General features: G+C 46.9%; 1 long non-coding RNA gene across 5 annotated transcripts in view; it reads left to right on the top strand.

The window, feature by feature from the left end:
• LOC105605199 (uncharacterized) overlaps positions 1 to 15,371 on the top strand; it is a 208,338-nt gene that overhangs the window by 65,296 nt on the left and 127,671 nt on the right. For 2 of the 5 annotated variants that reach the window (XR_009598618.1, XR_009598616.1), the window contains 2 exons: positions 5,486 to 5,686; positions 13,733 to 13,820. This is a non-coding gene — a long non-coding RNA (uncharacterized LOC105605199). Of the gene's footprint in view, positions 1 to 5,485; positions 13,825 to 15,371 lie in introns of those variants that run through there. The other 3 variants (XR_009598615.1, XR_009598617.1, XR_003587153.3) reach the window with 2 other exon arrangements.

Genomic DNA, 15,371 nt, shown 5'->3' with positions numbered 1-15,371 from the left:
GGGGGCTCCCCAGACTGCGCGGGGTGTCACCACCTTGATGGAAAAGTGTGTCTTGTAGATTCAGCTGCAGATATTCTATCCAGGGTAACTCTGGCCCAGGGTTCTGTCTCTTCACAGTCTTGTTGTTGAGGGCCAGGCCAAGAACACGACCTACGATTCTGGATCAAGGATCAACAGTAGCTGTAGAAACATTGCCACCAAATAGAGATGTCAGAAAGGTTCCACTCAAAAACAACCTTTCCACACTGATGACGTGTTTCAAGGAAGTGAATTATCTACCTGAGTGGAGGACCACAAAAAAAAAAGGCATTCTTTCTTCAGGCCCAGGAAGTCGAGTTGGCTGAGTCACACAGACAATCTGTCAATGTGCTGGTCCTTAAGTGATGTCGCATTTTAATCTTCTCATTGGAATTGCAAAGGTTGAGAAGGAGGTGTCTCTGTTCCTATCAGAGCCTCTGGTGGGTGGCAGGCCCCTCACTCTTGAACCCACCGGCAGCCCCCTTACTCCTGAATCTTGTATCTGACCAAAGGGAAGAGTCCTGCTCTTAGGGGAAAGTCATGGATCAGAAATTTAAGTTGATGGATCTGGCCATGCTAGTAAGCGTATGAGGACGGATCCCCTGGGGTCATTCTGGATCTGCTATATCAACATATACAGAACTGAACCAGAAAAATGATAACAGCAACTGTGGCAGCAATGGCAGCCACGTTGCCGCCTTGTTTCTGTTCTGGGCTGTGGGGTAATGCCTTGGTCCTTTCTTCCAGCACAGCTTCCAGTGATGTGGGGTCTGAAGGGGCTAAGAGTAGAGACAGGAGACATTATTGGAATCCAGCTCAGAAGCAGGGAGAAAATAACAGCAGCAAGGGTTCTGAGGATGAAATGTTGGTCTGTGTGAACCACTTACACTTAAGAAGGTGTCTGTCACTTTAAGTCCTGTACCGGTGTTGGTACTTATGAATCTTCTGTGCACAAATGAAGACATTAAGGGTCAGAGGGGTTACCTACTTATATAACCCAGGCCCGTCTGCAAAGCCCTTTCTCTCTGCACCAGACTCCTCTCCTTTTCTTTTTGTCCAGGTTTCTAGAATGGGGTGTACAGTCAAAGACACCATACATACCCCACAGAAACAACTCTGCCCAGCAGAACTTCCTGTTCCTGGGGCTGGTGAGACTTTAATGAATTTCCCAGGATGAGAGTGGGCAGGGTCCATCCCCCAGGGCCCTGACCCTCTACCCCCAGCTGAGTGGGTTTCACCTGCCACCAGAGATTCTTAATTTTGAAGATCTGACCAGAGAAGAGGGTTTCTGAGAAAGTGATTTGGTTTGTTATTGAATGGGTCTTGGAGGAGAAGGACGTTTCTTTTGGTTACTGAATATGATCTGATTCTGAGCTGATCTCTCCCAGGTCCTCAGGCTTTCCTGACCTGTCTGATGCCAGTGATTGTCCACTAGGCATTAGGCTGCTGCCCACCTGAGCCCAGACCCTTGCCCTGGCTCCCAGAGGCCACATGTTCTTGACCGACTCACTGATTCTCCCCTGGTCTCTTCAGTCCCATGATAATGTCAACCTAGGTGGCCCTCAATTGCCATCATTCTGGAATGAATCGGTATCTGGTTTGACTTCGGGAACTTGTGTCAGTCACCAGTTTTCCTCTGGGACTCTGCTGACCCCAGCGGGAACTGTTCCGAGGTTCCTGCCCCACCGGTTGAGCACAGGTGAAGCCCACGCCTGGGGAAGGTCTGGGGAACTCCAAGTTCTGAAGAGTCCAGAGTGAAGGGTTCAGCCTTGAGTGGATGCTGTCAACAGCCGCTGATGAACTGTAGCCTCACTTTCAAAAGTGCAGAGAAAGTGTTACAAATAGCAAAGGAAGAGCGTGTGCATAGATGACAGAGAACCCTGTCCACTCGATTCGTGAATAATTCAAGGAGTGGTAGGCAGTCAGTCCATTTTATATTTTAAGCCTGAATTAATTTACACTTGTGATCGTTATTGAGAATTTGGGAGCAAAGAAAAAAAAAAAAGCCACAGCACTTTACAGCTGGATTGTGAACTCAGATATACTGAAAACGAGTGTGGTCTTGTGTAAGAAGCCCAGAATTTTGGATTGTGTTCTGTGCAAAGGATTAGAACAGATGAACTAGTCCTGAATGTTTTTGTAGTGATGACAATAACCCAGAGGCAAGTGTGGGTGTGGTCACAGACTCCATGACAAAAGAAAATTCTAGTAGAAATGTCATCGAGACCTTGCCCTGCCCCTTGAAGTGGATAACTGTCACGATATAGGGTTAATGATGGGCGTGTTGCTTTACTGGAAGTGACTTCCAAATTCTGTGCCTGAATTCGACTTGGTACATTTGATAGAACAAATTTTTGTTGTTGGTTATGTATAGCCAACCCTTTCCTCCTAAAATGGACAGATCTTAGAACTGGAAGCTTTGTTTTTAAATTTTTAATGTATTTATTTATTTATTTTTATTGAAGTATAGTTGATTTACAGTGAATGTCACGTTGGTTTCAGGTGTAGAGCAAAGTGATTTAGTTATATATATCTGTACCCATATATATGTGATACATATATTTATATATGCTTTTTCAGGTTCTTTTCCACTATAGGTTATTACAAGATATGGTATATAGTTCCCTGTGCTATATGGTAGGTCCCTGTTGTATACCTATTTTATATATAGTAGTGTGTATCTGTTAATCCCTAATTCCTAGTTTATCCCTAACCCCCTTCCCTTTTGGTAACCATAAGCTTATTTTCTATGTCTCTGAGTCTCTTTCTGGAGCTGAGAGTTTTGATTTGCTGATTTCTGGGCAAGGAGATTATGGGAGTTGGCAAGGTAGCAGCTGAAAGCAAGGGATGAGATAAGGGATTTGGAGGAACATTGTGGAGCAAAGAGAATGGACTCCTAGGAACGAGAGCTTCAAGGGAAGAGAGAATGAGACCCACTGACCGCAGGCTGGGGAGAAATGGGCTAGTAGATAGAGATTTGAAGAGTGTGGGTGCAGCCTGTGACACAGTATCCTTCTCGAGTTTCTCCACAAAATCTTCAGGAAACTCTTCAGTCACACTGCTATTGGGATGTGAGTAGATTCTTTCTGGAAAGTGGAAAATTTGAGCCCTGTGCTAATAGAGAGAGCCAGTGTGGGGACTAGAGGTGGATTATTGTGCATCACAACTGTACCTCAAGCTGGATGATCTTGCTTAATGCGCGCGCGCGCGCGCACACACACACACACACACACACACACACACTCTCACACCCAGAGCTGTAGAGACCCTCATGATGTGTGCATGTGTGTGTGTGTTTGCCTGTTTGTGTGTGTGTGGTCTTTGGTGTGCTGCTGTTGCTGCTAAGTTGCTTCAGTCGTGTCCGACTCTGTGTGACCCCATAGCCTACTAGGCTCCTCTGTCCCTGGGATTCTCCAGGCAAGAGTACTGGAGTGGGGTACCTCATATCCATTTAATGCAAACACACAACTGCATAGATCCCTGCAGGCACAGGCTGGTATATTCGTTTTATTTCCTGGTTTCACTCAATAGTTTTTACCCTTTTCTCTGTTTCCTCACTTATTTGTTTGTCTCTACTTTCACTGTGCAGTTTATACCCTGTGCCCCATCTCTGTGCTGGGAGCTTGTGTAACTAAGCGCCCACCATCCAGTCTCCACCATATTCTGCACGTGTGACAGAGAGCCAGAGTGGATGGGTCATTACCCTGTTGGCGTTGTTACCCAGACTGCTGAAATCACTTCCTTTCAGCTTTATTGTATTTGGAAAAGGTGTGTGATTGAAAATACACGTCGACAGAATGACTGTGACAACTGCTGACTCCTGCCGTCCTGAGGCCCGGTGGGCATCCCTCTGCAGGAGGACTGTCCCTCCCTGAAGATGCTTGCTGCGGTCCCCAGAACCCTGAGCCTGGGCCTCCTGAACTGCCGTCAAGTGGAACTCGGGCACCTTGATCAGATAAGAGCTATTTTTGCTCTGGCTCCACTGAGCTAGATTCCATCTCAGATTCCATTAAAAGAACTGCCTTCTTTCTTTTCCCTTTGTTGCTAAGGAATAGCTTTTCCCCTCAGATTGATTTTTTCCCCCTTGAAGAAGCCCCAACCCACACAACACTTGGTAGTAATTTAAAATGAGCCAAAGCGCTGTGGCTCCTATTAGAAGCACAAAGCCACCCGCCAACTGTCATCAGGGGTCAGCAGGGCCTGTCTTTTTAACCAAACACCCAAGTGCTGCGTTGGAACAAAGGCGACTTCTCTTTGGCAAACACTGAGCTCCTGCTCTGTTTTGTCCAATTATGGGTTGAGCTCGCCCCTGCCCACGAGCCAGCTAATCAGACTTTTATGAGCCTTGCTCCCTCACGCCCAGGGCCCGGAGCTGAATGCAGGTTTCTGCAGAGAGAGGAGGACGTGCTTTTGCCGGAAGACTGCTTCCCACTCTGACCTGTGAGTCAGGGATTGAGTGGGCCGCTCACCTGCTGGGGAACAAAATTCGTTAAGTGCCTACCCCTCCAGATCTGGAGTGTGTGTGTGTGTGTGTGTGTGTGTGTGTGTGTGTGTGTGTGAGATGGGCAGGTCCCCAGTAGAGAACCAGGCTGCAGAGCCAGCTGGGGGCCGCCCACCAGGGTGTGAATGTCACCATCACTCACTCAGGCTCCCTGTGGGTTATTCCTGCCTGGCCTTTCCCAGCAATGCTGGACTCCACACCCAGGGTCATCATCAGCCGTGCCCTTGGAGATCAGAGTGAATCCACAAAATTCTGTTGTTGCTGAAGGAGCTTGTTATGGAGATGGAGGGCTGGGGAACCTGGCATGGTGGTAGAAATCCACCCTTTGTGGGATGGCAGACATTGCTTAGTTTTTATTCCGTGTGTGTGCTTAGTTGCTCAGTCATGTCTGACTCTTTGCAACCCCATGGAGCCCGCCAGGCTCCTCTGTCCATGGCATTCTCCAGGCAAGAATGCTGGAGTGGGTTACCATTCCCTTCTCTGGGGGATTTTCCTGACCCAGGGACTGAACCCGGGTCTCCTGCATTGCAGGCAGATTCTTTACCATCTGAGCCACCAGGGAAGCCGCCTTTTATTTGATGCTCAGGCATTAAGGAAAGCTTGAGGATCTTTCAGACTAGGCTGACTTCCTGCCTGTTCTTGTAGCAAACTCTGCCTACCTGATACAAAGCACAGCACCCTCATCGCCCCTCTGCTGGGCTGGGTGCTCTATGGTAGCAGAGCTGGGAGCTGGTCAACACCGTGTCCCCTGGCATGTGGGAAGCAATAACTCAAGCTTTGTTTGATGAAGACGGGAGACAACCAGGATGTTCATGCCGCTGACTCAAATGTCAACGCTAATTCTTTAAGTGATTTGCAACATTTTTTCAAATGTGTATGTATTCTCTGGAATTTTCTGTCTCCCATACAGATCCTAGCTCTTTCTTCTCTGCTTCTAAGGTTCTCTTCTCCTTCCTCTTGACTCAGAATCCTGGGAGCCCTGGAACCTCAAATCCTAGCTCTCCGAGGAGAGTCCATCCTCTTCCATCAACATGGACCTCAGGACCCTGGTGGGAGGAAGCACCTTGAAGACAAGCCTAGACATCTCCAACCGGAACTCGGGATGAATTCTCCCGTCGTCCTACCTGTGAATGGTGCCTGGCATGGTCAAGGCTGAGACAACTAAATGTATGTTTTGCATACACCCTCTATGAATCTGTGCTGGATTAACAAAATATTGAAACAAGTGGAAACACCTAGAGAGTGCCGGACCTTGTGAAAAAGACCTGTAATTCCAATTAATATTTTTTAAAGCCTAAGTTTGACCCCCCAAAAGCTTTTCTCTATAGTATCTTGAACCATACAGCGTGTGTTATATTGACTAAGTTCAGCTGACGCAAAGCAAGAACGGAAGAAAGCAGTGGTGATGGAGTGACTCATCGGCTGTCAGTGGAGGCAGTTATGCCGGGCACACAGAGTCTGTGGGAGCTGCCGTTCCACTGAGGGAGAGACAAAGCACAGGGCGTCTCAGCGCCGAGGGTCTGTGTCTGCCCATGTAGCCAGTGGCCCCGTGTAGGATGTGAGTCGAGAAGCTCAGCCGGTAGAGACGTGGGTCCTTTGAAGTTTCTTTTTCACAAGTGATTTCAATTAGAGAGCAGTTTCTATTTTAATAGTGTCCTGGGTGAAATCAGGCTTTAAGATTTTGAAGTCTTGGTGGATAGAAAGGAGGGAAAAGGTTTAAAAGCGGCTAGCCGTTTTGGTGAAAGCATCCGTTTGCTTTAGACCGAGCCCTGGTTGTTTTCTGAAAGCCCCTCAGTGGGCCCTTGGGTGACACCTGTGTCAGAGCAGGTGGCTGGTGTTTGAAGGGAGCATGGGGAGGCAATCTCGGTGTAGACGTCCTCCACCAAGGCACACTAATCTGCTTGGTAATGTTTATCTTGGGGTGTGGTTGAGGAGGATCTGAGCCTCTGTAAGTGGATGGTTTTTGGTTAGAGACAAAGGGAGTGGAAAGGTGGGATCTGCTTCTCTCTTTGAGGGGCTACAGCCAGAAGGGACCCCAAATAAGCCTGTTCTGACCCCTCTGATGGCAGATGTATCCCAACTATCATGTTTCTCGTCGGTGAGCCTCAAAACCTACAGTGTGGTCTTGTCCACAGTTTCCATCTGGTGTCCTCCATTGCTGTGGGGGAGGGATCTAAGAAGGGGTCTCTGTCCACTCATGGGAGACAGTGGCTCGAGGAGAGGGGAGCAGAGGTGACTCGCAGCTGGAGACTGGCCTTTCAGGCCAGAGAGGAGATTGCTGTATGCGGCTGAGTAGCTAGTCTTGGGGGCAAGCCTCACCGAGGTTGATTTGCAGAAGGTTCGAGCATTCTTGGTGCTGGTAGAGGAGGTCTCAGAAATTATTTGGGAAGGGAAACTGAATGAAACATTGGACTGGATGTGATGAAATGAGATGGATCTTCAGAGCTGGTGAGGTCTGGGGTGCGCACAGGCTGAGGAGGTCTGGGACTTCTCAATTGACCTTGACTCTCCCCAAGTCTCTGATGGCCAGGCTTCGTTACCTAAGACAATCAGGGCCACCCCATTTCCCCACCCCCAGCCCCACCCCAGTTTTTGAACTTGTCCTGAGCTTAATTAAGAGCCACAGGCTTTGCCTTAGGATTTGGTCCCGTCTGTTTTGGTGTGTTGAAGCATCCCAGTTTCAATAGATAATGGATGCAATAGAGTCTGGCCACCACACAGCACAACAAGGAACGAATCTGGTGACAGATGGTGTATTCCAGGCTTCCTACCCTGAGCATCTCCACGCAGACTTAGCGCAGGGAGATGGACGTTGCTACTCATTCTGGGCTTGTCTGCCACACACCACAGCTGTTGTTATATTGTTACTATTCTCTGTAGAAATATGCTTTAGCTTCCTTATTGTTGTTATTGTTCAGTCACTAAGTCGTGTTCAACTCTTTGTGAGCCCACGGACTGCAGCATGCCAGGCTTCTCTGTCCTCTACTTTCTCCTGGAGTTTGCTCAAACTCATGTCCATTGAGTCAGTGATGCCATCCAACCATCTCATCCTCTGTCATCCCCTTCTCCTCCTGCCTTCAGTCTTTGCCAGCATCAGGATCTTCTCCAATGAGTTGGGTCTTTCCACCATGTGGCCAAAGTGTTGAAGCTTCAGCATCAGTCCTTCCAATGAATATTCAGGGTTGACTTCCTTTAGGATTGACTGGTTTGATCTCCTTGCAGTCCAAGGGACTCTCAAGAGTCTTCTTTTGTTCCCTTTAAGTTTCTAACTCCCAGTTTTTCCATATCGGAAAGGATTGTCCTCTCAGGGTAATTTGGTCCCCGAGTCAATCTGGAAAGCAAATTTTCTGACATGGAGATGCATTTCCAGTTACTGCCTCTAGGAGAATCACCATGTCAGAGCAGAAAAGGACGATCGTTATAGATACGGCATGAACATCTAATGTAAAATCGTAATGTGTCAAAATAGCTCTTGCACACCGAACTCCTGCTCTATGCTGGGCGTTGTGCTAAGTGGCTTAAAAACAAAGCAAAACAAAACATCGTCTCACCTCATCTCCACCAAACCCCTATTTGTTTCTTTAACTTTTTATTTTGTATTGGGGTATAACTGGTTAATAATGCTGTGATAGTTTCAGGAGGACAGCAAAGGGACTCAGCCATACATATACATGTATCCATTCTCCCTGAAACTCCCCTCCCGTTTAGGCATCCAGGTAACACTGAGCAGAGTTCCCTGTGCTATACCAAACCCCTGTTTGGTTGAGGGAATCTTATCATTTTTCAGTGTTATCATTGAAAAATAGTGAGGTGAAGGAGACTTGGGTGCTCTGCCTGAGATTATACAGGTGATAGTTGGCCGAGGAGGGGTACTCGGGCCTGGGACTGCTGAATGCTAGGCTTGAGAATTCTAGGGGGCCATGTGTTTCTCCAGTGCTGAATTATTTGGGCGGGGTGGGGGGGTTAGGGGGAGAAGGCATTGGCCCTACATCTAGGAAGTCAGCAGAGGGTGTTCAAAATCCTGCGGCAGCCTTAGGGGAGGGAGAGTCAGGTGATGGTGGCTGGACCACTAGAAAGGCTGCAAAGTAAGAGAAACAGCTTACTAAAATACAGGAGTGAGTCAGCCACTGTGTTTGCGTCACATTAAGACAAAACTACAGTCTGATCTGCACCTTGGAGGCACAGGATGTGATAAAGTAGGAAGCACAGCTCAAGCTTACCAGAGTCACTGTTTTGGGCTGGTTTCCTCCTGTCAACTAGTCTCACCTGTCAATCCAGCAGTCCAGGCCCCCACTCGCTGTCTTCATTCCCAGCTGCTCCTTTTCCACTCTACCTTGGCCTCTGCCTTCTTCCCCAGTAAAAGTTAACTACTTGAACCCCGTCTCAAAACAAGACACACACTCAAGGGAGTCGGTGAGAGATTCAGAAATTCACAATCACTGTCTAGTTCCTTAGAGTGAGAGGGAGTGAGGAACTTTCCAGACCAGCCACATCCTTTCCCTCTAAAAGCCGGGGTCCCCTTAGGTGCCAGCAAGTTCAGGGACCTGAGGCTGCAGTCGTCTCATGTCATTATTTATTTTCGTTTTCCCAGAAGGGAGTGGAAGATGAATACTACGTATTTACTACCTGAGAAGACAAAAATGACTCTGGAACAAATTGTTAAAAAATATCAATGCTTAGCCCCAGAATACTCTCTGCAGAAGCCCCAGGGAGCAAAGTCATGGAGAAATGTTACCTGCATGTAAGCTCTGGGCATCCTGTTGGTTTATGTAACACTAGGCTTTTTAGGGTTACCAGGGCCTGGAAAAACTAACTATGAAAAAAAGACTGGAATGGAAATTATTCCTGTTGATTACGCACACACACACACACTCACTCACATGTGCACATCTCAGTTTAACTTATGGAAAGCATACTGGTGATAAATGATACCTGTAACTGTAGCTGCAGGCTGAATACATTTTATTGCTGTCATGGATCTTGCTGGATCCTTCTTTGGCCTCAGTAACCAGGTGGTCTCTTAAAACCACAGTAACTGAAGATTTGAAAATTTGGTGCCTGTAGGGGCCAGGGTGGAGACGGCAATGGCACCCCACTCTAGTACTCTTGCCTGGAAAATCCCATGGACGGAGGAGCCTGGAAGGCTGCAGTCCATGGGGTCGCTGAGGGTTGGACACAACTGAGCGGCTTCACTTTCACGTTTCACTTTCATGCCTTGGAGAAGGAAATGGCAACCCACTCCAGTGTTCTTGCCTGGAGAATCCCAGGGACGGGGGAGCCTGGTAGGCTGCCGTCTATGGGGTCGCACAGAGTTGGACACGACTGACGTGACTTAGCAGTAGCAGGGGCCAGGGAGATCATTAAAAAAAAAAAAAAACAACTATGGTTTCAGGGATGTCCAGTTTGGTTCATTTTTATGTGATGGTGCATTGGTGACTGCTACGTGAGGACTGAGTCTGCCCAGATGCAGAGAGTCCAGGAGAAACCCACCCAAGTTTGTTATTTAAAAAACAACTCACTGACACAAAGAATAAACATCAACCGAGAGCTGCTGTATCAGTGGGAAGACTCACTGTATCAGTTGGAAAATTCATATTATCAGGACACTCAGACATCAAAGAGTGGTCTGATTAGGTGGATCAGCTGCGAATTCTTGTTTCCTCATCAGCTCCACTGGTTTATCCTTGGCTATAACCAGCTATATGTTGCTCTCAGCCTGTGCCTGGCCTCTGTGACTGATAGTTTTTTTTTTTCCTTAGCACATCCACTCTTATTTATTTATTTTTTGGTTGTGCTGTGCAGCATTCTCTAGCCAAGGATCTAAGCACAGAGTCTTAACCTCTGGACCAGGGAAGTCCCTACATCCAGTCTTAACTCAGAGAAAAATTGCATTCCAAAGCTGGCCTTACCTCTCCCTGCCAAGGGAAGACTTCTTGGTCCTCCAGGCAATCTGTCTTCCCCTCCCAGAGCTGTTGCTGGGTGTGCCCTTATGGGTTGTGCTAACTGTTTAGCTGTGAGTGCCTTTGCTCCCTACTTCTCCTGTGGGCGTCCCAAGGGAGGACAAGTTTTACCTTTGTATCTCTGGCACCTGGCACGCTACCCAGAACACAAGGCCCTCTGGACATGTTTGTTCGATGAATAATGAGAAATCATGAATGAATTTTCCACTTCTGTCTCTGTCAAAATTATACAACACAAATTGGCTCTCCCCCTTTTTTTTTGGCTGCACCTTAAAGCCTGTGGGATCTTAGTTCCCCAAACCCATGCCCCTTGCTTTGGGAGTGCAGAATCTTAGCCACTGGACCACCAGGGAAGTTCTTCCACCTTTTTTATTTTCCCTCTAATTGGCTTTTTTAAAAGGTGTATTTCTTTTCCCCTGTACCTGCTATACTCTTAATCAGTCTAAAGATGCCAAAAACATTCAGCAGATGTATTCTGCTAGGGGATCATTTCCAGAATTGGTGTTAGGTTCTGTCCACTTAAAGTGGGTGTGACCTTCATAGAAGACAGAACAAATGGGTTTATGTGAACTGGACTGGGAGTAAGAGGAGGAAAATGAATCCACAAGTGTAAGCTAAGTCATGCAAATAAAAGGTGGATTTACACCCAGTCTTGGGGTTTCTTAGAGGACAATTCAGAGCAGATTCAAGCTGCTTTCGGCATTGTCTTAAGAGGCATTTGAATCAACCTTCCCGAACTTGAGTTATCACTTCATCTATCCTCTGTCAGCCTCCACTGGAATGTCTTTTGGTTGTAGATCCCTTTTATAGACTTCAGCTTAACAAACCACCTGCAACTGGTCTGACACACTTCTAGGGACCAAATTTTAGCCCCTTATAGTTTATTTGGTGGAAAACAAAATCCAAAATAGGTAGAGCTAAATTCTTGAGTATTTTCAGTAAGAGAACTTACAACTGGCAGAGATTACAAAAACTTCCAATCTTGTTTTTCAAATCAGACTCAGATGAAAAGTTCCGGAAATCAGTCCGACTCAGATGAAGAGGTCAGGAATAACACCTGCTTCACACGTTGCTTTTCTTAGGGTCACAGAGGAGGGGCCGGAGATACAGAGGCACAGGTTTTTGTTTGCAGTTGTCAGGTCCTGTCTGCCCAAATCCTTCCTGAGAGGTCAGGGAGACTCGAAATGACACCTTCAGTCCCTGAGTCGGGTGTTTGCAGATCTAACTTGTTCAGGTGGGCAGAGCTGGAATCAGTGAGCAGCCCTGAAGCTTGGAGCTCTGGGGTGAGCTCTGGGGTGAGCTCTGGGACCTGCCCTAACCTCCTGTGAGAGTAGGGCTCTAATTTCTGGCGTCTCAGTCTTTTTCTTTTAATATGTAATTGTCACATAATGTTGTGTAAGTTTAAGGTGTACAAAGTGTTGATTTGATGCCTCTCTCTACTGCAATATACAACACCCTGGTGGCTCAGTTCAGTTCAGTCGCTCAGTCGTGTCCGACTCTGCAACCCGATGAATCACAGCACGCCAGGCCTCCCTGTCCATCACCAACTCCCGGACTTCACTCAGACTCACGTCCATCGAGTCAGTGATGCCATCCAGCCATCTCATCCTCTGTGGTCCCCTTCTTCGGTAAAAGATCTGCGTGCAATGCAGGAGACTCAGGTTCAATCCCTGGGTTGGGAAGATCCCCTGGAGAAGGAAGTGGCAACCCACTCCAGTATTCTTGCTTGGAGAATTCCATGGACAAAGGAGCCTGGTGGGTTACAGTCCATGGGGTTGCAAAGAGTCAGACGCAACTTATTAGATTAGGGCTGTGGAGAAGGCAATGGCACCCCACTCCAGTACTCTTGCCTGGAAAATCCCATGGATGGAGGAGCCTGGTAGGCTGCAGTCCATGGGATTGCTAAGAGTCAGACAAGGCTGAGTGACTTCACTTTCGCTTTTCACATTCATGCATTGGAGAAGGAAATACAACCCACTCCAGTGTTCTTGCCTGGAGAATCCCAGGGACGGGGGAGCCTGGTGGGCTGCCGTCTGTGGGGTCGCACAGAGTCGGACACGACTGAAGTGACCTAGCAGCAGCAGCAGCAGCAGTGGCTCCTAGTGTCTCAATCTTTTCCTTTTTTAAAAAAATATATAATTGGCACATAATGTTGTGTGAGTTTAAGGTGTACAAGGTGTTGATTTGATACATTTATCTATTACAGCATGATTACCACCGTAGCGTTACCGTATCGTTAGCTAACACCTTTATCATGTCACATAATTAACATTTCTTCTTTGTGGTGAGAACACTTAAGATTGAGAACACTGAGCAGTTTTGGAGTTTATGATATGGCATTGATGCCTGTCATTCCTGGGCTGTGCTTTTAGATCTCCGGAACTTAGTCATCTTCTGATTGCAAGTTTGTCCCCTTTAACAATATCTCCCCAGTTCCCCCTACTTCCGGCTCCTGTAGCCACTATTCTACTCTGCGTGTATGAGTTCAGATCTTCTAGGTTCCTCCTGTAAGTGATATCACGCAGTATATGTGCTTCTCTGTCTGACTTATTTCACTTAGTGAAATGCTCTCAAGATCAAGATCAAGCTCTTAGTGCGATACTTCAGAACTGTTTTTAAATTTTATATTTGCGTGTAGTTAATCAACAATGTTGTGTTAGTTTCAGGTATACACCAGAATGATTCAGTTGTACGTGTACATGTATCTATTCTTGTTCAAATTCTTTTCCCATTTAGCTTGTTACACAATATTGAATGAGTTCCCTGTGCTATACGGTAGGTCCTTGTTGCTTATGCATTTATTTTATCTTAGTTTTGCTATTCTGGCTCTTCATTTCGGTGCACAGGTTTCTCTGGTTGTGTCATATGAGCTTAATTCCACCACTCTCAATCCCAGCATGTGGAATCTTAGTTCTCCAACCGGGTATCGAACCCACATACGTCCTTTGCATTGGAAAGTGGATTCACTACTGAACTACCAGGGAAGTCCCTGGTTATCCATTTTAAATACAGCAATGTGTGCATGTCGGTCCCAAACTCCCTCACTATCCCTTCCCCCGACCCTTCCCGCCCCACTCTCTGTAACCATAATTTGCTTCTCTAAGTCTGTGAGTCTGTTTTGTAGATAAGTTCATTTATACCATTTCTCTTTAGATTCCGCATCTATGCTGTATCCTACCCTTCCCTTCTACCCCAGCCCCCATCATTTTTCTCCTGACCATGGAGAACTTGATTTTTTTTTTTTTCTTTTCAGTTAACCATTTTGCTAGTTGTTGCGAAGAGGGACAAAGGAATCTGCTGTTCTGCTGCAAGTCTGCCTGGAAAATGAAATCAAAGCCAAGGTGACTGGTGTTTTCTTGGTAAAATTTTGATTCTTATGCTTTTGTCACTGCTCCAAATGAAGTTTCCGTCTGAAATAAAGGAGGGCTGGAGGATCAGGACGGGGGAGGGAAATGGGAGGAGGATATCAAGCATGTTGCCAGGACCGGACTTAATTTGCCTGGCAGGAGCGCGTTGGCTCTGGGTGACGTGGGCAGAAGGATTTTTAAAAGAAAGCAAACAAGGGGAGACACAATTTGGGAGATTGAATTTGGCTTTGTTTGTTTTGTGTGCAAAATGAGATTGTGTGGGAAACAGAGACATTATCCATGAAGAATGGTAAGGTAATTTATGTTGCTTCCTTCCATCAATTACATTCCGGGAGCTCTGAGTGGAATTGCGTTCCATTGAGTTATAGGCTTTGCACTGCCAGTCTCTATAGAAATGACTCTCCCGAGTAATTTCATAACCTGTACCGACAAAGATATAATTCATACTGCACTGCCTTTTGTGGGGGCTTTAGGAAAAAAAAACAAACCACGTACCATTTCACAGTTATTATATTTTTGAAAGTTGACCAAGGAAAAAGAAAAAAAAGTTTCTGCTTCCCACTAAATTATAAAACCAAGAGACTTCAGGGGGAAAGGCAAAAATCAGGCTTCCTAGCCTTGCAGGAAAAAACTTGAACCCCACAGGCTGTGGTTTTCTGAAATGAAAAATGAGAATCATTTCCAAGTTCAATTTCCACTTCCAAACGTCTCAGAGTCTCTAGTTCTAGGTTTTATTTCTTTGTCCCAGAAGTGTGACTGCTGAGTGGACAAGGAAAGTTCCTCCAGAGGCTTCCTTTTGATGATCATGTTCTGTGGCAGATGTCTGCTGTCGGGCGCAGGCGGACTGGCTTCCTCTGTGTGTCTGGGAGAGATGGGGCGGGAGATCGGAAGGAAGCGAGGTGTTTCAAGAAGCTTCGGATTTAGCAGAGGATCCCCCAGGGTGCGGTGGAGGCAAGATGATGAAGAGGAAGAGAAGAGCCCTCGTGTCAGAGAGGCTGAGGACCAATGGGAAAGTGCCCCAAAAGAAGATGGGGGTGACAGGAACCAGGAGCTGCCACGAGGGAGGCCAAGGTGCCGGCAGCCTGGGGTTGACCTTGGTAAGGGTAGCCGGGTGCTGGTCTGACTTCATCCGCCTATAGCTGTGTGACCCATCTAACAGCCAACCAGCACGGGGTCTGCCCTGTGGGATGGCAGGAGATTACTACTAAAGAGCTGACTGTGGGGGTGGGAGAAGGTGGGAGGCGGGAGGGAGGTACAAGAGGGAGGGGCATATGTACACCTATGGCTGATTCATGAATGAATGGCAGAAGTCAAACTAACACTGTAAAGCAATTATCCTTCAATTAAAAAGAAATAAATTAAAAAACAAAGCAAACAAAATAATAATAATTATTTTTTTTAAAAAAAGGCTGACTGTGGGGTAGCGGGGAAAGTGGACCCAGTCTCCGGGCCCACTGGTTTCCATTCAGGGGCAGAACCATGGTCTCTTGGTGTTTCTTCCGCTCTAACCCTCATGCCTCTCTG

The sequence above is a fragment of the Ovis aries genome, chromosome 26, assembly GCF_016772045.2.
Source record: "Ovis aries strain OAR_USU_Benz2616 breed Rambouillet chromosome 26, ARS-UI_Ramb_v3.0, whole genome shotgun sequence".
In the NCBI taxonomy this organism is placed as follows: Eukaryota; Metazoa; Chordata; class Mammalia; order Artiodactyla; family Bovidae; genus Ovis; species Ovis aries.
This window is presented reverse-complemented; position numbering and strand designations above follow the sequence as displayed.